The sequence below is a fragment of the Saccopteryx bilineata genome, chromosome 3 (assembly GCF_036850765.1).
Source record: "Saccopteryx bilineata isolate mSacBil1 chromosome 3, mSacBil1_pri_phased_curated, whole genome shotgun sequence".
NCBI classification, from domain to species: Eukaryota; Metazoa; Chordata; class Mammalia; order Chiroptera; family Emballonuridae; genus Saccopteryx; species Saccopteryx bilineata.
The window spans coordinates 15857972-15880136 of record NC_089492.1 but is presented as its reverse complement, the minus strand read 5'-3'; the positions used below and the strand labels follow the sequence as shown (position 1 = coordinate 15880136).

The window sequence follows — 22165 nt, the reverse complement described above, 5'->3', positions numbered from 1 at the left end:
TTAAAAAATATGAATCTGAGTATCTTCCCCAGTTTTATTCTTTTATATCAGGGGTGTCTACCAGCTGGCTCTTGGCATGTATTGATATTTATATAGCCAGCATGCTAAGAAAAAAGAGCATGTGACAAAAAGTGTATGTGACCTATAATATTTACTAATTGACCTTTCTAGAAAAGAATTGCTAATCTCATATTTCATATAATTTCTAAAGTTTACTGGAGAAATGTATTTCATATTTTCCCTAGGCATTTTGCTCTGTCCATTGCCAAACTCAGATGAGCTCTTCATCCAATTACCTCATATGTGAAGAAATAAATCAGGAAGGGATCATGGATATGATCAGCAATTTGTGGTGTCCTAGGAGCTAGCGTGCACAACCAAGTATGTGCTTATCTTTCCAGATCAGCATTCAATAGTTTTGCATAGGCAGCCTTGAACCAGTCATGGTGGGAGAATTTACACTATGGAAATTGGCACACAGTACCAATTTTACCTAATCATATAAGAGAAAAATACATCATAATAATGCCTCATTCTCCAAAAATATCCTAGGGTCAGTATTGAATGGCTATGTGTAGGAAATAGAGAGGTGATTTTTATTGTCTTTTACAGAGAAATATTATCTTTTATAAATAAAGTTGAAAGAATGAGAATTTAAATCAAGAGTCCCAAACCCAGATATCCACAGGGGCTGGGCAGGTAGAATATTGTACATATGTGAATGGGCTGGTTGAAAAACAATAGGAAATGACAGGGCCTGTGGAAACAAGAGAAGAAAATCAAAGACTTTCAAATTAAAAAAAAAATCCAGCTGTCTCCCAGCCAAGCAGAACAGTGCCTGCCCATTTATGGCTCTGGCTTAAGGGACACATTTAAGATAGAAAACTATGCCATTAAAAACATTTTCCTGCCTCTGCAGGGCATTTTATTGCATTGATTTAAAAAGCAATAGAAAAAAATTTTCATAAAGATTTTCAGAAGGAAAAGTATACCAACTCAGGATTACTGAATAAGGGATAAGTTATTGAGAGAGGCCTAAGGCCATTTATTTTTCTATAGAGGCAGAGAGATTGATTGACAGGAGGATCCCTGAACATCCTGCCCCAGCTGGGTGACTCCTAGGACACCTTGTCCAAGCTTCCTCCTACAGCTAGGGGAGGAAGGTTTCTACCTTTCGGACATTTCTTAACTGTTTCAAGCCAGGTGGCGGCATTGCATTACGGGTTCTTTTCAAGGGCTTTCAGTTACCTTCATAGACTGGAATAATGGATTTGTCTCTTAGAGTAAAACTATTCAGTTCTTCCTCTTTCTGGGAATTATCAGATTGATTGATACTTTTTTAGATGGGAACACCATAGTCAAGTCAGAGGAGACCCCAAACAGAGCATGAATTTCTAAAAACTAAGTTTCCCTGTGGGTCTTGTAAAAGGGAGGAAGGAGGACAGATCAACCCCACCTACTGTGGGCGGGGTGGTGACAAGTTAAACCCATAGTGACTCCATTGTAAGCCTCAAGTCAAGCCTCAAATGCTGAGGAAGATAGAATATATAGAGATGTCTAAGTATGCAAAAAGAAGACATTGCAAAGAAATGTGACGTGGAGGGGGGTAGGCTCAGGAAGCCCCCCTGAGGCCCCGCAGAGGTCACAGAGGGGCTGCCAGGTCCCTGAAGGTGAGTGAAAAACAGCGCATTTCCGAAAAAGATGAGGACTGCAGAGAAAGGATGCTGAGCGCTCCTTGGCGGTACACGAATCCTGGCAGAGCCATAGGCTGTATCCTGGAGACACCACGCAAGGCAAGCCAGAAGCTCAGCAGAGCAAATATCTGCTTTGTCCTTCTTGTCCCTCATCACTGACACTGTACCAATTACGTTGTAATCAGAAAACACTGCGACTGACTTGGTTTCAAATGGAATGACTAAGAAGGCTTTGTTTGTTTTTATAATTGCTATGGACAGAATGTTTATGCGCCTCCCCCCAACCCCAAATATATGCTGAAATCCTAACCCCCAGGGTGAGCATGTGAAGAGGTGGGGCCTTTGGGATGTGCCCCACCCTCATGAATGAAATTCGTGCTTTTTTAGAAGGGGTCCAAAAAAGCTCCCTTGTCCCTTTTGCCATGTAAGGACACAGTGAAAACATGGCCATCTGTGAACAGGATGTGGCTCTCTCCAAACAAGGAATGGGCCAGTGCCTTGAGCTAGGACTTCCCAGTCTCTAGAAGTGGGAGAAATAAATGCTTATTGTTTATAAGCCACCCAGTTCATGATCCTTTGTTATAGCAGTCCGAGTGGACTAAGAGAGCAATCAACAGTTACTTATCAGGGTACTGAGGACCTTTTTTTTTTTTTTTTTTGAGAGGCAGGAAGAGACAGACAGGAACATGGAGCTGCTCCTGTATGTGCCCAACCTGGAATCGAATAGGCATCCTCCGCAATATGGGACAATGCTCCAACCAACCGAGCTATCCAGCCAGGGCTGAATTTCTTCTTTATATTCAGAGAGACAGAGGGGAGGGGGAAGGGAAGCTTCCTTTGTTGTTCCACTCAGTCATGCACTCACTGGCTGCTTCCCCTGTGTGCACTCACCCAGGATCAAACCCGCAACCTTGTTGTTTCTGGAAGACGCTCTGATTGAGCTAACTGGCCAGGGCCTGCAGACCCTTAAATGTATGCACCGCAGGTTACAGAAACATTCTGCTGAACAAGGGGGAAAGCTATCTTATACAAACTGGGGTGGGGGTGGGGGTTGCAGGAGCATTTGTTTCTAAAATATAAGGCAAAAATTCTTAAGGCAAATGACTACTGAGAATTTTCTCAAAGTGCCCTACATAGTATTGTATATGCAAATTTCTAAAGTAATTTTTATGCATAGTCAAGTCCTTCGAACAACAGATCTCCTAAAGGAAAGGTCAAAAGTTCAACAAGGGCATGTCCAGACAATAGAACCATTCCTCCTTTAGGATAACTATCAAAACTAGCTGTTCTTGGAAGATAGATAAAGTCTAAAATGTTCTTACTTGCCTGCTGGGTTTCTGGTCATTCCAGGAATCTAAGCCTAGTATAAATAAATAGACTTGCTTTTCTCCTGTGCGTATTAAAGAAGTTATGAAGGTGGTGACTTGCTCAGACACCTCTGGCTTCTAAGTCAGTGTCTGCCCTAAGGAAGCAGAAATTCTTCTTCACAGGTCTTTCTGCACAATTGTCCTGCAGGGAAACCTCCGATTAGTAGGGACAGAGAATGTGAGCTCAATCCCAATGAAGTTTAATTTTAAAGTGACTCCGAGTAGCTGTGTTTCATTATCACTTGGAGACTGGAAATAACTTGTAACACAGAGGTAATGACAAGAACACGCTGGACACCCTTCCCTTAGCTTCTTGAGGCTTCTCGATCGGTGTTCCTGATATCTGGCCAGCGTCACTCTTGTTGACTGATGTCTGTCATGCAAGCAGGCGTAATCAGATTCAGTGAACAGAAAGCTGAGTGAAGGGTCACACGAAGGTCTTTGTTTAAGACACCAGCATCAAAGAAGGAAGCTGAAAATCTTTGGAGTTTGATTTGCTTAAGGGTGTCCTGATAAGGGTGTCCTGTGTCCTGATAAAGGGAGACACCCCCCCCTTGTAATCTGTGAATATAACATTAAAGAAACAGCAGGCAGCCCAGCTAGTAACTGAGGTGCTTTCAGAGGGGTAGGGCTTTTGGGGGTTGTCATCCTTTTTATAATGGGAGGTGGTGCTGAAATTCTCTCTCTGTTCCTAAACCTGTAAATCTCACACTAATGCAAGAACACACTAGTGTTATGCCAATAGACAGGGCTCAAGAGAAGGAAAATGTTATGCCTTCTTTTTTTCTGCCAAGGAATCCCTTCCAGGAGAAGGTAGTGGGCTGGGTAAATGTATGTCTTCACCTCCATTAATTTCTGGTTCATTAGAAAGAGAAGTCGATTACTCCAACCCTTAAGAGAAGGCATGTCTATATCTCTTACACTGAAAATCAGTACCTCTCACTTCCCTCTAAAAGCCGATGGATCTACTGAAGTGAAAATCAATGCTAACAATGCAGTTCCCCTCTATAGAAAGATGTGCAGATGCTTTGGGCTACACAAGACAATTATGATCTGTCATAAGTCTTGGCACCTCTACCAGCCCTGGAGGAGAACTCTATTGGAGAAGTCAGAGCATCCTTACTCCCTCAGAACACAATACTAAACTGTTCAGTTACTCTTAATATGCTTGATGTGGCAGTAATTCAAAAAATTTTTACCAGTAAATACAAGATAGGGCTATCTATGATTGCAGAAGACACAATGGGCATAATGTTTCCTTTTTTATTTCAGTTTATTATTATTATTATTACTTTAGTGTTGGTAGAGTTTTTCCAGGAAAAAAGAAGCTGTGAATAGATACCACCCACAGATTAATTTGGGGCATACTTCTGCCCCCTAAAACTGAATCAGGAGTAAGCAGGAAATGTAAGTCACATATGTATCTATTGTATCTCCCTTTCTCTAGCATCTAGTATTGTTTGCTGTGTTTTTAAAACACTTATAAAGACTATACTTTCAGGGATCATTTCTATAGTTTGTTAAAACACTTATGCCTGACCTGTAGTGGCGCAGTGGATAAGGCATCAACCTAGAATGTTGAGGTCACTGGTTCGAACCCCTGGGTTTGCCTGGTCAAGGCACACATGGAAGTTGATGCTTTCTGCTCCTCCCCCCTTCTTTTTTCTCTCTCCCTCTCTCTCTCTTCTCTAAATAAAATACATAAATAAAATCTTTAAAAAATAATGAAAACACACCTAGACTTAAAATAATATATCAGTTTTCACTAAATAACTTGGCATATATTTTTTGTAAAACCCAGCTCGCCCAAACTCTCCAGTTTTCCAGTGGTGTCCTTTCTTTCATTATCCAAATTAAATGGCTGGTTATTCTCCATTACAGCTCCTGACACGCAAGTCCACGCTGCCCTTCCTGATGTCCTGGAAGACTGACCTCTGTGGATTCCAGTGCCAAGTCTTGTTGCCCTCTGACTTCCCTTTGGTCCAGCCATTGGGAGCAGAGGCAGGAGGATGAAAATGGGAAGAGATCTGAAAGTACTTATTTTAAGATGTCCACCTAGATGTCCACTCTGATCGTGGCTGCACACAGCAACAAACGCTAACAGGGGTACACCTCTTCATGGCTCTAGATCTCACCACACTGGTGACATGACTCTTCCCTACCTCCCCATGCCTAGGAATGCTAATGGCTCCCCACCGTGGCTTGTCCCTGCGTCCATCCCCATCTCGGCCATGTCCTTCAACCTAGCCCGCCCCTCTGCCACTGCTCCAGCATTTCATCCCTTTCCTTACAGGACCATTCCTGCCACAGCCCCACCACATAGACTGAGAGAAAGAAGTCTAACATTCCTCTGGGACTTCTGAAGATTCCTGAAAAGAAGCAAAATTATACTTTCCTGCCACAACTGGTCTTATTCCTTCTTCCCGATGATGTCCCAAACACTCCATCCACCGCGGCATCCCCTGCCGTGCTAACTTCCTTTCCGCCTGCGCCACCCATGGAAGCATTCCCATCTCCCCCATTCCTCAGATGTAGCAAATGTAGCAAAACCTTACTGAAAGTTTGAGGGTGATGGAGTAGGACTCCTGTTTGCAGCAGAACAGGAAACGAGTTAAAATTAATCTAAGACGTGATGAATTTCCTCAGCCAAATTTATTCAGCCACCCACATCACTGGGAATTTCTCTCTGGCATGCTTCTCTGTCAGCCTCGCTAGCTGCCATGACAGGGACCATCTCCTGCCCTAGAGTCCTCTTCTGGCTCCTCCAAACCTTCTCCCTCATATCCAAGAGTTCCCTAAGTACCAGTTACTGCATCCTGCAAGGTACTCTTGCTCTGACTTTGCCTTAGGGACCATGGCAAGTGTCTAGCCCAGGGGTTGGCAAACCACAGCCCGCAGGTCAAATCCTCCTGTGTTTGTAAATCACGTTTCTCTGGGATACAGCCACTCCGTCATCTGTGGCTTCTTTCGGACTACTATAGAGTTGAGTAGTTGGTACAGAGACCTCATGGACCACAAAGCCTAAAATATTTACTATCTGACCTTTTACAGAAAAAAGTTTGCGCCCTGGCCAGCTGGCTCAGTGGCAGAGCATTGGCCCCGGCATGTGGATGTCCCAGGTTCGATTCCAGTCAGGGCACACAGGAGAAATGACCATCTGCTTCTCTTCCCCTCCTCCTATCTCTCTCTTTCTTTCTCTCTCTATCCTCTCCCACAGCCATGGCTCAATTGGCTCAAGCAAGTTGGCCCCAGGCACTGGGGATGGCTCCATGGCCTCCACCTCAAGTGCTAAAAATAGTTTGGTTGATGAGCAATGGAGTAATACCCCAGATGGGCAAGAGCATCATACCATAGGGGGTTTCTCAGGTGGATCTCGATCTGGACTCATGTGGGAGCCTGTCTCTCTGCCTCCCCTGCTCTCACTTAATTAAAAGAAAGGAAGAAAGAAAGAAAGAAAGAAAGAAAGAAAGAAAGAAAAGAAAGAAAGAAAGAAAGAAAGAAAGAAAGAAGGAAAGAAAGAAGAAAAAGTTTACCAAGCCCTGGTCTAGCCTTTCTCAACTAAAATAAAAACCAAGCAGGTATTTTCCTAAATAAAAGTCACAGTCTTAAGATTAATTTCTATTAAATTTATTGGGATAATATTGGTTAATAACATACAATTTTTAGTTGAACAGCTTTATAATGCAACATCATTTTGCAATTTGTCAGGGTACCAACCAGAATAAATAAGTTAGCTGGCTTTTCAAATAATGGTTTTCATTTGATTGCTCAGTATCATGAATATCCAGTGTTAATGAAGGTTAGAGAGATGGTATTGCCTATATTCAGACTGTAGACTTTTCTGAGGGCAGTTTAGTCTTGAATACAGGCAGAGCTTTTAGCTGACAAGTGCCACTTTTATTAATTTACCCAACAGAAATGAGTAAATAGTGAATAAGGATTCAGCTACAAGGATGTCAACATGTGTAGTTTGTAACAGATAAATAAAAAGCAAAATATATAGCCAACAACTATTGTATATTTATTCAAGGAATACTCTGTAGTAATGAAAATTGATCTTGTATAATATTTTTCTTTTTTTTTAAACCGGAGAAAGGTGTCCATAGTGTATTTTTAAGTAAAAAGGGCAGATAAAAATACAGAATATGGGGTATAGTCTTATTTCTGTATATCTATGGATCTATCTATATCTATATCTATATTTATATTTATATCTATATCTATATCTATATCATCTATCTATCTATCTATCTATCTTCTATCTATCCAGATATACACATACCCATGCATGCATATATACATATACAAACAAAATAATCCAAAATAATGTACTAATTTTTAAACATGGTTGTCTCTGAGTAGAGATAAAAACGTTTATTTTTCCTTTTTTCCCTCCATCTTTCCCCACAAGAAATGCATTTTACTGTTTACTAGGCATTTTCCATTTGATGAGGTCTTGAATAGACTTGTTTGCCAATTTCCCTGTTGGATGCCCGCTGAAGAAGAACCTCTAGCTTCTCTAATTAACCCAAACCTTCTACCCACCCCCTCCTTCTCTGCAGTCGGCATACTCTCAGAGAAATTACACTGACTCTATTCAAACAAGCTCTGTTGTGGCAACAGTTGACATCCTGTCCCTGCTTCTGAACGTGAAGGCTCTTACATTCTCTGCATTAGACCAAGGAGTTGTTTGTTTGGGAGTGGGTGTTTCCTCCCTCCCTCCTTTTTAACTTGCTCTAAAAATATACCAATTCACAAAAATAGACATGACGGAATACAAAAAAATTTGGTCCTCATCCTTCCGTGGTCTGGGAATTGCAGTCTGGAAATTCAATACAAAGGATCTGTTTTCCGAAGCATCTGGTGCATGCAGGAATTGTACAGATGAGAGGGGAAGGGAGGTGGTGCAGGGATCTGCTATCTGGGAAGGTCAAATTCCTGCATCGGGGGGCCACAGGTCCACTTGGGAGCTGCCCAGAGAAGGGGCAACAAGTTAGTTCTTGAATTTACTGTGTCACTTCAAAGGAAAGTAACATTCTGAAACTTTCTTCCAGAAGTTACGTTACTACTTCAGTGCCCAGAAAAAGACAGGAATGGTGTTAATGACATAACCTTGTTTCACGGTGTAGGAGAGCGTTCTGGTTTCCTTAAGCCCCATGCAGTGGAAATAGCCCAGGCTCTGGAGCCAGACAGACTCCAGTGTTTAAGCTCCCAGCCATGTAACTTCACAGCTGCAGGACTTGGCCTAAGTCATTTGCATGTTTGGGGTCTCAATATCCTTTTCTAAAAATAACAAATAATACTACCAACCCTGTAGTAATTTTGTTGCTGTGGGTAATTATGTATGTAGTGGGCAGTACAGTGCCTGGCACCTTAGAAAGGAAATAATAAAGGCTAGCTATTTTACAAATGCTATAAATATGAGCCATAAAAAAATTCTTTCAAACACTGGTGATAATAAAAATAATCTCATGTGCCTGATTTTTCAAACTCTGAATCAGAGGAAGGTCTGAAAATAATTTAGAGGACGCATTTCAGGGATTCATTGGGAGGTCTGGGTCAGAGCCTATGTTTAGGTAGTTCTTCCAACAACCTGTTTTTCCTCCTCTTTGGATATGAACTGGCAGGGCCAGCCTTCAACAGGCCTCTGGTTGCAGAAGGAAGCGAAAGAGAAAGAAAAAGCATCCTGCTTCTTCTACAGACTCTCGTTGTGACTGAGGCTGTCTTAAATTATCCCTTCCATTCTATCCTGGCGGTTGATCAGACGGCTTCCTGAGAAGCCAAATCATTCTTTTTTAGAATTTATTGATTTTTCTGTGTGAAGGAGTTGGACCAATGGACCCCCCATAAACCACTCCAGTCCCTCTAGGTCTCTGCCGAGTATGTTTGATTCTCCTACTCCGGTCAGATCTTGTGGGTGTCGGGACGCTGTGAAGGGGTCTCTTGTGGTGCCTGTTGAGTTTTTTGCTTATTATGACAGTGTGAAAAGATGTTGTTAAGGGTTTGCAAAAAAGAAAAAGAAAAAAAGAAAAAAAAAGAAAAAAGAAAAGGAAACCGAAACCGACTTTTATTTCCAGTGAAAGGCGGCTGGGTATGGCCCAGCCACTGCGGCATTTGGATTGGATGGAAGCATCAGTGCGAGAGGTCTGTGTGGGTCTCCCAATCCCTGTCTGCTAAGGGCCCCTTTGTAAACTTATCTCACTCCTCCTGAGTGTGGCTTTTGTTTCTCTTTGGGTGAACAGACTGCTCCAGGCTTTGTATTGAAGCCATTATCTAATTCTTTCCAAGTTTTAATGTTTTCATTTTATAAATCTCTAGCAATCATGGGATGTGAACAGAAATTTACCCGTTTGATTTTTCAATGTAATCAATCATCTACAAGGTTATTTTCATTATTAAGAAGTAAGAAAGCTCGCCTAACCAGGCAGTGGCACAGTGAATAGAGTGTTGGATTGGCACACAGAGGACCCAGGTTCGAATCCCGAGGTTGCAGGCATGAGCCAGGGCTCACCAGCTTGAGTGAGGGGTTGCTGGCTTGAGCGTAGGATCTCAGATGGACCCCAGGGTCGGTGGCTTGAGCAAGGGGTCACTCGCTCTGCTGTAGCCCCCTGGTCAAGGCACATATGATAAAGCAATCAATGTACAACTAAGGAGCCTCAACAAACAATTGATGCTTCTCATCTCTCTCCCTTCCTGTCTGTTTGTCCCTATCTGTTCCTCCCTCTGACTCTCTTTCTGTCTCTGTCAAAAAAAAAAAAAAAAAAAAAAAAGAAGTAAGAAAGCTCCTGTAATCTTTCAAGGTTAGATCTCTCTACTGGAAAAAAATTACTCTATTACTTAAGCCAATAATTCTTCCTTCTTTCCATCTTTCCATCTTTCCTCCCTCCTTCCCTCCCTGCCTCCCTCCCTCCCTCCCTCCCTCCCTCCCTCCCTCCCTCCCTCCCTCCCTCCTTCCCTCCCTCCCTCCTTCCCTCCCTCCTTCCTTCCTTCCTTCCTTCTCATCCTTCTCATCCTTTCGACCTCCTTAATTTACACATTAACCAATGTGCATTCCACAAAGTCAAAGACTGCTTTATCCCTAGCTCCTAAAATGATACTAGGCAACATAGTGAGCCTCTAAGATATACTGTTTAAGAGAATGAATAACTAGGTCCCTTTGCTCATATAGCCAGTCATTTTGTTATCCATCCTCAGTAAGAATATGGCAGTAACTTTTACTCCACAGTATTGTTACTATGCAAAGCATTGATTTTGAAAAAGATATAATTACTTTTTATAGGTATTACTCCACAGTGACTAAGGTGACACCCGCCATGTGGCATTCACTATGCAACCCAATTGGAGTTGGAGCAGGGGATGCCAGGGGCAAGACAGATAAAACCCACTCCCCCAGAACTTACAGTTGAATGATGGTGAGACCCACTGAGCAGATACCAAGCAATTAGGTTCTTATATATTCTATGTTGAAGAAGTATAAGTATATTTTGAGAACATACACAGCAAACCCTAATATTGTACAAGAAGAAATAGGAAGGAGGTCCAGGTTAGGGCAAGGTACCCCGAGTAAGTGACAGACTGGGACCTGGAGAGTGGGCAAGAGCTTGGAATGGGGAGATGGAGACCTAGGCAGGACGACAGCACGCAGGAAGTCCTGAGACAAGGGGAAGCACATCTAGGAACTGGGGAAGGGCTTGCAGGGAAGGCAGTGAACAAGAGAAAGACTGGCGTCAGATCCAGATGGAAGGGAGCGAGCACCGAGGAATATTTAGACCGAGAAATGGACGGAGCTTGATAATAAATTCAGAAAAGGGTAGAGACAAAAGAATCAAGGGTGGGCTCCGGACTGCGGCCTTAGTAACTCAATGGCTTTCTGTTGAATGGTGTTTTAGAATTTTAATTCATTGTATTAGGTAGAGGGTATTGCAGAGAAAGAGGATGTAACTGTATAGAAACTGGCTTAGCTTGCTAAGCAGAGCTGCCCATGATCTGGCCGTTCCCTGGCTCTCCGATCCCCTCCCCAACACTGGGCTTCGGACGGAAGACGCAGTTCCCCTCAGAGTCCAGGCATTTGCTGGTCTTTCCTCTTCTATCCCCTCTGCTTGGGAATCTCCATTCACCACTTTCCACCTAACTAAACATTTCAGTTTTTAACAACACTCAAGAGTCACTTCCTCTCTGACACCTCTGAAAATAGGACCGACACCTCCCTCCTTCATTCTCCACTGCACCCTACAGCAGCATTTTCAAACTCAAATGCTTCGAGTGGCAGGGAGGTGTCTGTGCAAAGGGAGGGCTCTCGTGTGTAAGTGAGTGTGTCTGTAGTGTGTGTGGCGTGGGGAAAGGGGGAAGCTGTGGCTTTTCTGAGACAGACCACCCTGTCGAAAAGGCTACTCAGCTTCAACTAGTTTGTTAAATGCGAACCAGATTTGAGCTACTAAAAAGAAGCTAAAAATCAAAGAGGGTTATGTGTGTGTGAGTACATGCGTGCATGTATGTGTGTGTGTTTGTGTATGTGTGTCATCTCCCGATTTTGTAATATTGACTCAAAACATTTACTTTTTAACTGTGAGCAGACTACTGTAAATACGCCAGTTTATAACCTCTGATCTGTAGATTTCATCATCACTGTGCTTACTTGTTCTTGTGTGTCTCCCTTATCACTTGTATTATGTTTATTTGCCTTCTCTGTCTTCATGTAACCTTGTCGAAGGCAAGCGCTGTGGTAGAGTCATCCACTACTGCATTCTATGGCAGCATCCCCTGGGCTGAGCCCAGAGGCTGACACGTAGCAAGAGCTCAACAAATATTTTGAATTAGTGCATTTGTATGGTTAATCATTCAACAGAGATTTACTAAGTGTCCACAATGTGAAATGGCTTGCTGAGCTCCTAACCACCCCTGACACCAACTGGCTTGCCTGAAATTCCTTCATTAGTGATTTATTTGTTGAGTCTGTTTCACTCGAAGTCACCTTATGTAGGTAACACATAAAGTGATTATTATTCATTGATCGAAATCAAATTCGTCTTTTTATATTCACGCTCTCCTAAATCACTGCCCTCAGACGCCAGCCACAGTGCTCTGACTTGTGATAATGTTGCCAATGGAGTGTGTAAAGTGCTCTCTGACCCTTGGGGGGGGGGAGGAAAGATGCTTCAGAAAAGGTAATTGATTATAAAATAATTAAATACACTGTGATGTGTCTGGCCTCCTGTTTAAATGGAATTGACTCACTAAGGGTCACGGATGCTCATTTGTTCAGAAAAGGATGCTAAAAGATAAGAATGAGAAGCAGAAGGGACATTTCCATCTGGCATGAGGTGCCAAGTGGAAAATGAAGGGCTAGCTTCTATTTTATAAGCGAAACCAGCTTTATGCATGAGCAAGGGGAATGGTAATTTAAGAATGTGAAAGGCTCCTGGCAAATTTAGAAGCTGCTTCCTTCCTTCAACCATTCTCCTAATCCAATATACTACAATCCAAATGGTGAAAAGTCAGACTCAGCCTGCTGCCTAATTACTACGGCACGGTTTTCTAAGGAGAGAAATCATATTAGCTATGGCTAAGGGATTCCATCTAATAACTGACCCACGGTCACCCGCTGTCAGCTTTAGAGAACAAAGGAGGGACAGAGTCACGGAATGGAGAAGTTCGACGGACAATGAAATGAGACTCGGTGTATAAGCAGAAAGTCAAGCGAGGACATGAAGTTGTGTCAGGAAATCGAGGAAGTGAAGGTGAAAAGCTAAACTCTGAGTTTCGATGCAATCTGGTAGGCTACACACGTGCTGCCCACGCTCAGAGGACACCTAGAGAAACAACGCGGGGACGTTCGTCGGGAACGAAGGAATTTCAGACATGACAACTGGATAGAGGAGGTCACTGGGGACATGAAGGTTTTTCAAGGGCCCTCAAGTCACTCCTTAGACGTGTTTATTTCTACTTTTTTTTTTTGAAATATGACAGTTTTGTATCTCTAAACCAATTAAATCATAAAAGCTAGATTTTATATGCAAGAAGCCCGTCCCCATGATCGTGTCTCTACCTGCAGTAGTGACAATATTGTTATTGGCACTAGAAGAAAACGTCTGGTCTCACAGCTGGCCCGTTTTTCTCTCCCCTTATGCATTTGGCTCATGATTAAAGCATTCTCCCCTTGTGGGCCAATGAACTATTTTATTAAAAAAAAAAAAAGTTCTCAACTCAGCAGCTCCATCGTGATTAGTTCCATCATCTTGAGTTACCTACTTAAACTCTACAACTTTCCATTTTATTTTCTGTACCATGGGGATAATAATAGGCTGAGGATTAAAAGAGACACATATAAGGGTTGAGTCGAGTCTCTGCACACAATGGGTGCCCAATAAATGTCAGTCATTATGTTCAGGTAGCTCTTCCAACCCATTCACATCTGTTCGCCGTGTTCTGGCTTAAAGCAGATAACCACAAATGGTGCAACTCAGCACACAGCTCAGCACGTCACTGAAAATGTTTCAGGGAATCTTGGCATTTATATAACCTGCTACCCATAGTTGAGGAAGGTCTTATTTTTGGCCTTGCATATAAACCTCCCTAGAATACTGCTTCATGGATTTTTGTCTCATTAAAAACAATATACACAATGAGAAAAAAAGAATGTCAAATTGAAAGAGATAATTAGCAAAAGCCAATCCTAATGGAAGAGAAGGTTTACCTGGTTCATTAGACAAAAAGGTTATGAAAAATCCATCCAATTTGATATCACGTCCGGTGATTTGGCTAAATTCAAGTTCCCAGAAACACTGGAGTTAGCAAAAAACCAACCAACCAAACAAACAAAAACAAATAAAACCACTCACAACTAAATATAACACAAAATGAAAATATATATGTACAAAAAATGTGGATAGGCATGAATTTTTGATCCACAGTTAGAAATCCGTATGTCTGGAGGACTACTTACGTTATACTCAGATTTTTGACTGCACAGGGAATCAGCACCCCTAACTATCATGTTGTTCAAGAGTCAACTATATATGTGTTATATATAATTTAAAATAAATAATAGCCCTGACTGGTTTGCTCAGCAGTAGAGCATTGGCCCGGCATGTGGAAGTCCTGGGTTTGATTCCCAGCCTGGGTGCACAGGAGAAGCGCCCATCTGCTTCTCCACCCTTCCCCCTCTCCTTCCTCTCTATCTCTCTCTTCCCCTTCTGCAGCCAAGGCTCCATTGTAGCAAAGTTGGCCCAGGAGCTGAGGATGGCTCCATGGCCTCTGCCTCAGGTGCTAGAATGGTTCCAATTGCAACAGAGCAACGCCCCAGATGGGCAAAGCATTGCCTCCTAGTGGGCATGCTGGGTGGGTCCTGGTTGGGCGTATGCGGGAGTCTGTCTGCCTCTGCCTCCTCCCCCTGCTTCTCACTTCGGAAAAATACAAAAAAAAAAAAAAGTAAAAAAAAAAAAATATGATTGATTAGTATAAAATATACATAACATTAGAAATAACAGATCTGAGATGGTAGCAAGTGGTAACAAGTAGTTGAGCTGGAATTCAAACCCAGGTTAATCCAACTACAAGGCCCACGCTCTTGCGAACAATGGTATTTTGTCTCTGTGGTTAGTCATCTTGCAGAGATACTACCAAAGAGGTCCCGCAATTATATGTTACGCTGAACTAGATGACCTTCCATTACCCGATCCTCCAAATCATTGAAAGTCTCTATCCATAGTGAGCTTATCTAACATCGTCACCTCCTACCCTGACCACCCAGCATCATTTTCCCTTTCTTTGCTCTGATTTTTAAAATGCTACATAACACACCTGGCATACAAGTATTTATTTCTGTGGGGTTTTCTTCACTAGAATGTAAACTCCATGAGACCAGGAGTTTGGTGTTGTCCACACAGATTTCCATCAATAGACCGCAGTGAGGGAGTTGCTCTGCTAGGTAGGATTCCCCAACCCAGAAGCAGGGTGTTCACATTTGTACCCACAGGGCCTGGAACAGAACAATAATAATAAAATAAAACAGATGTTAATTTGTTCAATGGATGGATGGATGGATAGATTAGGTGGTAAGTATAGATTTAGCTTGGTGTAGAACATTCACTTGGGTAATGATATAAGAAAATTTCAAAGGGGCTTATTCACAGGGCAAGTTTTGGGGACAGTAAATTGATCTTATGTAAATGTGTAAAAGGTAAATATAAGAGAGGAAAGGGAATTAACGCAGGAAAATTCAGCTAGAGTCAAAATTTGGACAGCCTCAAATGCCAAGACAGTTAGCCAGAGTAGAGTATGAAAAGCACCTTTCTTCAATCGAGGCAGACAGTTGAGTTGGCACTCTCAGTAATGCCCCAGGCAAGAGCCATCTACCTTTAGGGTTCCTAATCACTGACCCAGGTGGAATTCACATTCTGTCCAACTTCCTAGCCTAGGATAATGGGGCTTTTATTTCCCTCAAGACAATTGACTTAAGACCTGAGGCAGAAAACATGAGAAAATCAACTGCTACTATCCCAGTGGCCAAAGTGTCAAGATTGAAGCCTAAGGCTTGCAGGGAAAAGAATTTGAAGTCCAGGGCAGGAGGAATCTCATCTTTTTCTCCATGGGCACAGTAGTTGAAGGTCTCTAAGCACATGTTGCTTAACTGGGGAATGCCAGAAATTGAAACAATAATGACAATAACCACAGCTATGGTTAATGGAGCACCTACCCACATGTCAGCCCCTGGGCTAGAGTCTAGGTGCTAGGTATTAGTCAGTTATCCTTACAACAACACTGCAAAAGACACAGTCCATTTCTCGACGTCACAGTTGTACGCAGTGGGAGAGATGGAATCAAAACAGATCTATCAGGTTCCCAAACCTGTTTTCTACTAAAAGGACTGCATTCCTACATGATACTGAGTAATAGGTCCTGCACTGCCAAGGCCAAATGAGCAACCATTCCAGGGAACGCTGGGGACTGAGCAGGGTGGGGTGGAATGGCAGGGCAATTAAGGAGGCTGAAGTAAAAGAGTAAGTAGGCACAGATCGAAGAGTCCAAGGGAGTGAAAGGTAACTCAGAGATAGAAGACCCAGGCCAGGAGATTGCTGTAAAAGGTCAAGTGGCTAGACATATTTAAATATGTGAAAGGACACAATTGATTATATTTTGTTTGTTTTTTTCTTTGCTTTAAGAAATTTCAGGCCCTGGTCAGATAGCTCAGTTGCTTAGACTGTCGTTCCAATACACCAAGGTTGTGGGTTCAATATCCAGTCAGGGCACATTCAAGAATCAATCAATAAATATGTAAATAAGTGGAACAACATATCAGTGTTTTTCTCTCTCTTTCCCTCCATACTTCTCTTCCTCCCCCTTCTTCTCTCTCTCTCAAATTAATTAAAGTTTTTTAAATTTAAGAATAATTTAATTAATTTGCCTAATTCTTTTTTAAATTACAGCTTACATTCAATATTATTTAATATTATATTAGTTTCAGGTATACAGCTAGTGGTTAGACCATCATATACTTTAATTTTAAGTTAATTTTTATTGATTTTAGAGAAAAAGGAAGGGGAAAAGAGAGAGAGGGATAGAAACATTTATTTGCTGTTCCACTTACTTATGCATTCACTGGTTGAACAACCATACACTTTTATTTATTTATTTTTTTGTGACAAAGACAGAGAGAGACAGAGAGAGGAACAGATAGGGACAGACAGACAGGAAAGGAGAGAGATGAGAAGCATCATTGTGGCACCTTAGTTCATTGATTGCTTTCTCATATGTGCCTTGACTGGGGGGCTACAGCAGAGCAAATGACCTCTTCTTGCTCAAGCCAGTGGCCTTGAGCTCAAGCTGGTGAGCCTTGCTCAAACCAGATGAGCCTGTGCTCAAGCTGGTGACCTCGAGGTCTCGAACCTGGGTCCTCCACATCCCAATCTGATGCTCTGTCCACTGCACCACTGCCTGGTCAGGTGAACAACCATATACTTGACAAAATGTTCCCCCTGATATTTCCGGTAGCCACCTGGCGCCATACAGAATGCGATATTATTGACTGTGTTCCCTATACTGTACTTTAATTTACACCACGACTATTTTGTAAGTATCAATCTGTACTTCTCAATCCCTTCACCTTCTTCACCAGTCACCCAATTCTCCCTTCCCACTGGCAACCATCCGTCTGTTTTCTGTATCAATGAGTCTGTTTCTGTTTTCATTTTGCATTTTTAGAGAAAATAAAATTAGGTAGTATAACCATTCAGCTTTAATTTATGAAAGCATTCCCAATCAGCCCCGATGTCTCTACTGTCCATCTCTAGTTTCATCAGCCTAACGCTCTTCCCTTCTATGAAAAACTTCTCTATTCCAACTAGCATGTTGGAGCAGGGATGTCCTATCTTCTTGGCCCTTTTAACAAGAGGTATAGATATCAGATGGAAGTTAAGCTAATCAGATCTCTCCCCTGCACAAGGAACACGAGAAATAGAAATAACAAAGCCCTAAACCTTTGTATTTGTAAAGCAGAGACATGTGAGTTTAGGAAGTTATTGGTGGCCATGTTTTCTATTTAGTAAAGCAAGCCAATCTGAATGAAGGAGAAAGACAGAGAAAAATCAGAGGTGAAAACAAAGGAAGGAAGGGAGGGAGGCAAGTAAAGGAAACAGAGAAATTAATTGACATCCAGCATTCAAACCGTTTCTACCTGTCCCTGGAACTTACCGTTCCCAAGTTTTGTCAAGAGCTGAAAACTGTTGCTTTTCCCTACAACTTGTTTGAGTTGAATTCTGGCACTTGCAACCACAAGATAGATCTCTGACTAATGCACAATCTCTAGTCAACCTTCATGCACGTGGGTTGGGTGAGAGCATGAGTTCCCCACCTCTGAACATATTTAAGAAGGGTCTGCACAATGCCAATAGGACATGAGTTTCATTAAAGTGATCTTTGAATTGAGTTGGAGGTTCTGATCAAATCTAAATTCTAGGAGACCTGTAAGATAGCCAAGAGTCAAGAATTGCTTGTTATTTGTGCCTTGCTCAATTCAGCAGGGGCCATTTGCTTCATTATCTCTCCAGATCCACTCACATGCGATGTAATCTGTTGACAGTCTACTTCAAGACCTCTTGGGGGTATTTTACAAGCACGCTAATAATAAATATAAGAGGGTGGCAGGGGAATATACCTTTGTTTCCATGCCAAACTGGCCCAGTGTGCAATTGGGGTTGTAGTTTGGGTCCATAGCCAGGAAGACTCAAAGCTACCACTCAATGGTGAACCCGGCCAACCTTACAACTGTGACCTCCAAAAGAGACCCAAGAGGCTAGTGTGGTCACTTCACTTTCCTAAAACCTCTGAGCCTCCAGAAAGTTATCTTCAGTAAACAAGGAAACCCAGACCATGTATCTACTCACGCCCACATCCATCCCATTACAGAAGCCCACACACACCCTCCTCAACTTCAACCCACTCAAGATAAGGAAGAGTTTTTGCTGTCTTAAAGATACTATACATCATAACGACTTAAATAGTTGTAGAATTGGGCACCTGAAAACTGTATAATTATGTTAACTAGTGCCACCCTAATAAAGTCAATGAAAAAAGAATTCAAAGAAATACACAAGAAGAGTTTACCACAGGTCACAGCCAAGCATTCTAAAGTTTCTGATCTCTATGGAATCACAACAGACTGACTTTGTATTATAGGGCAGACTGACTCCAACGGTTTGCAGACCGGCTTCTTTTCTAATATGAAATGTTTATAAAATCCTCCCGATTTGCTGGTCATTATTTCCAGAGATGAGGTGAGTGGACTGCTTTGAATACATTTTTGATACATGAAGCAACAATCTCCCCAGAGCTGTCTACTTTTTGGTAACTTAAGAACTGAACATGATACTGACCACAGTTACGTCTATGCAAAAGTGGCAGAGAAATCCTGAGGTTGTCACAGCAGTCACATGGCGTCCATAGCAGTCACATGGCATCCATAGCAGTCACATGGCGTCCATAGCAGTCACATGGCGTCCATAGCAGTCACATGGCGTCCACAGCAGTCACATGGCGTCCACAGCAGTCACATGGCATCCATAGCAGTCACATGGCGTCCACAGCAGTCACATGGCGTCCACAGCAGTCACATGGCGTCCATAGCAGTCACATGGCGTCCATAGCAGTCACATGGTGTCCATAGCAGTCACATGGTGTCCATAGCTGTTAAAGATCATGGCTGAGTCAAAGTGCAGCACACCGATGTTCTCCCAGCCTGGGCACTCCTGAGAAGATCCAGCTATTGGACCTTCACCAAGGACTGTTGTTCTACCAAATAGGCTGAGCTCCAATAACTCTCTCTCTTGCCCAAGACAAACTCTTAATATTTTTATTCAAAATCATACCAGTAAGTGCTCATGTGTTGACTCTCCAGTATCCCCCACAAAACCTGTTACCTCTTTGGGAGTAGACCTATGTCTTTACTCATCTCTGAATGTGACGATCCTTTCTAGGACTTCTAGGTGCTTGTAAAGCCAGAAGCCAGGGCCACCATCACAGCAGCCTGACCCATGCAGGTTTGCACTGGATTCAGACAGTCGGTAAAGAAACAACGGAGCCAAAAACTGGTGGGCCATCATCTTTAATCCTAGCTTGTACCCGGTGGGCAAGTAAAAACACACACTGGGCTCCAAAACCCACTCATTCAATGCTCACAAAGCTACTGACTTATCCGGGTTTTCCTAAAATCAAAGGTTTCTAGCTCACCAGCTTTATTCACCTCTGTTCCCCATTTCTTTCTCTCTGCCCAAACTCTGCACAAACTGGCTTTTCCTTCAGCACTCTGCCATCTTGGCTGCTTCTCCTGGCCTCCTCCACGTGGCCTTTCTCTGTTCTCCTCTCTAATGCTAATCTCAGGAACTGAGAGAGCAAGCACCTGGTCTGCCCCACTTTATAGTGCAGAAATCAAAACCTTTAATCCAATATACAAAATAGGGAAGTCTCTAATACAGGGGTCCCCAAACTTTTTACACAGGGGGCCAGTTCACTGTCCCTCAGACCGTTGGAGGGCCGGGCTATAAAAAAAATTATGAACAAATCCCTATGCACACTGCACATATCTTATTTTAAAGTAAAAAAACAAAACGGGAACAAATACAATATTTAAAATAAAGAACAAGTAAATTTAAATCAACAAACTGACCAGTATTTCAATGGGAACTATGCTCCTCTCACTGACCACCAATGAAAGAGGTGCTCCTTCTGGAAGTGGGGCGGGGGCTGGATAAATGGCCTCAGGGGGCCGCATGTGGCCCGCGGGCTGTAGTTTGGGGAACCCTCCTCTAATACAAAGTCACTTATCTGAGGCATGATGGGATTGTACTACCCCACATCAAAAAGGGTGAGAAAGGCTTAGTCCTAAAACCAAGCCCCAGGCTACAAGGTTCCTGCCTGCCCACAGCCCACCCCCAACACACATTAATATCACCTGGGCGATGGGCTTCCACGTGGGCAGCGCCATCTTTAACAAAGTGAGCATAATATATTTTATCTGCCCAACAGTGCTCAATGTTGATTTTTAATTAAATCATAATATCAGAAAGGATTTGCACTCAAGCTAGACCTGTATCCAGAGTGTGCTAAACCAGTGGGCAGCAAACTTTTTCTGTAAAGGATCAGATGGTAAATATTTTCAGCTTTGCTGGCTGTAAAACTTCTGTTGCAAAAACTCAAGTCTGCCATAGACACACATAAATACATAAAAGAGCCTATGTTCCAGTAGAATTTTATTTCTGAATACTGAAATTTGAATTGGATATCATTTTTACATGTCACAATATATTATTCTTAAAAATTTGTCTCAACCACGTAATAACACAAGCACTGTTCCGAGCTTACAAGCTGTACAAAGAAAAAAAAGGGTAGTAGACTTCAGTTTCTGCTTTGACTATAAAGAGCTTGAAAATTATCACTCCCATCCTCAAAGAAAAAGCTGAAAAACTGAAAATCAACAACTTTTCTTTGTCCATTAGAGAATTGAGGTCATAGAGCAAACCACCACCTCAAGAACTGGAGAGGCAGGCAGAGACAGAGAATCACGTCTTACTAGGAGCAGAAACTCTGTTGGAGCCAGCATCATTTGGTAGGAATACTTAAAGTTGTAATTATCTGATTACCCTTTAATACTAATGCTTGGAGACTGAGCTTGGCCTAGCTTGAGGGATTAAAAACTCCCAGAGGCCTCGCCTTGAGGGAGCCCACACTCTCCTGAGTTTGACCTTCAGGAGCTCCATCAGGTTCTCACTGTGTAGATTAGAGAAAGCCCTTTTATGCTTCAGACTGTTCGTTCTCCTTAACAAGATCTGCTCTCAAGGAAAACTATTTTACCAGAGCATCAACTACTGGGTTTTTATCAGCACCTTCCCAGCCCAGAGATGGGAAACACCCAACTCTAGCCTTCCAGTCTCCCTGTCTCACCTAATGGGTAAGAAAAAATGTCTGAGAAACACTTGGGAATAATTTTATAGAGTCAAATTTATTTATTTTCATCTTCTGCATATAAAAAAAACCATAAACAAGGTCAAAATTTAATTGGGAAACACATTAGCAAGGAATGGGAGGATAATTTCCTTAAACTATCAAACACCTATGAAAGTTAATCAACCCAACAGAAAAATGGGCAAAGAATATAAACAGGTAAAGACTCTTAAATCTACAATGATAGAGATTCACTAAGGACCGAGACCTGGAGATCAGATAAAGGAGTGCTTACCCCCACACACACCTCGCCCCCCCCATTAGTAGGCTCCTGTATAAGAACAGGGGGTTACACCTGAAAAGAACTTCGAGGCTCAGACCTGATAAAGGAGTCTCTAGGGAAACCCAAGACAACAGGAAAGAGAAAACAAGGACGTAGTGGAAATGTAGGCACAGTGACAGCTAACAATAAATACAGCCTAACACCTAGGAAGATGATTTAAAAAAAATAAATGATGGTGGACCAGAACCGGCCCATAGGCCATAGTTAACCCCCCCCCTGTGCCAACTCTAAGTTGGTTTCAGCACCCTTACACTGGCTCACACCCCCTTCCCCAGAGGTTCCAGGCGCTCCGACACCCACTCTCAGTGTTAGCAGTCGGAATCGTAGGC

At 42.5% G+C, this 22165-nt stretch overlaps 1 protein-coding gene and 1 pseudogene across 2 annotated transcripts in view; one reads left to right on the top strand and one right to left on the bottom strand.

Moving 5' to 3' along the window:
• SNTB1 (syntrophin beta 1) overlaps positions 1–22165 on the bottom strand; it is a 232902-nt gene that overhangs the window by 166316 nt on the left and 44421 nt on the right. The window lies entirely within an intron of this gene.
• LOC136332580 (small nucleolar RNA U3) lies at positions 4547–4707 on the top strand (annotated as a pseudogene).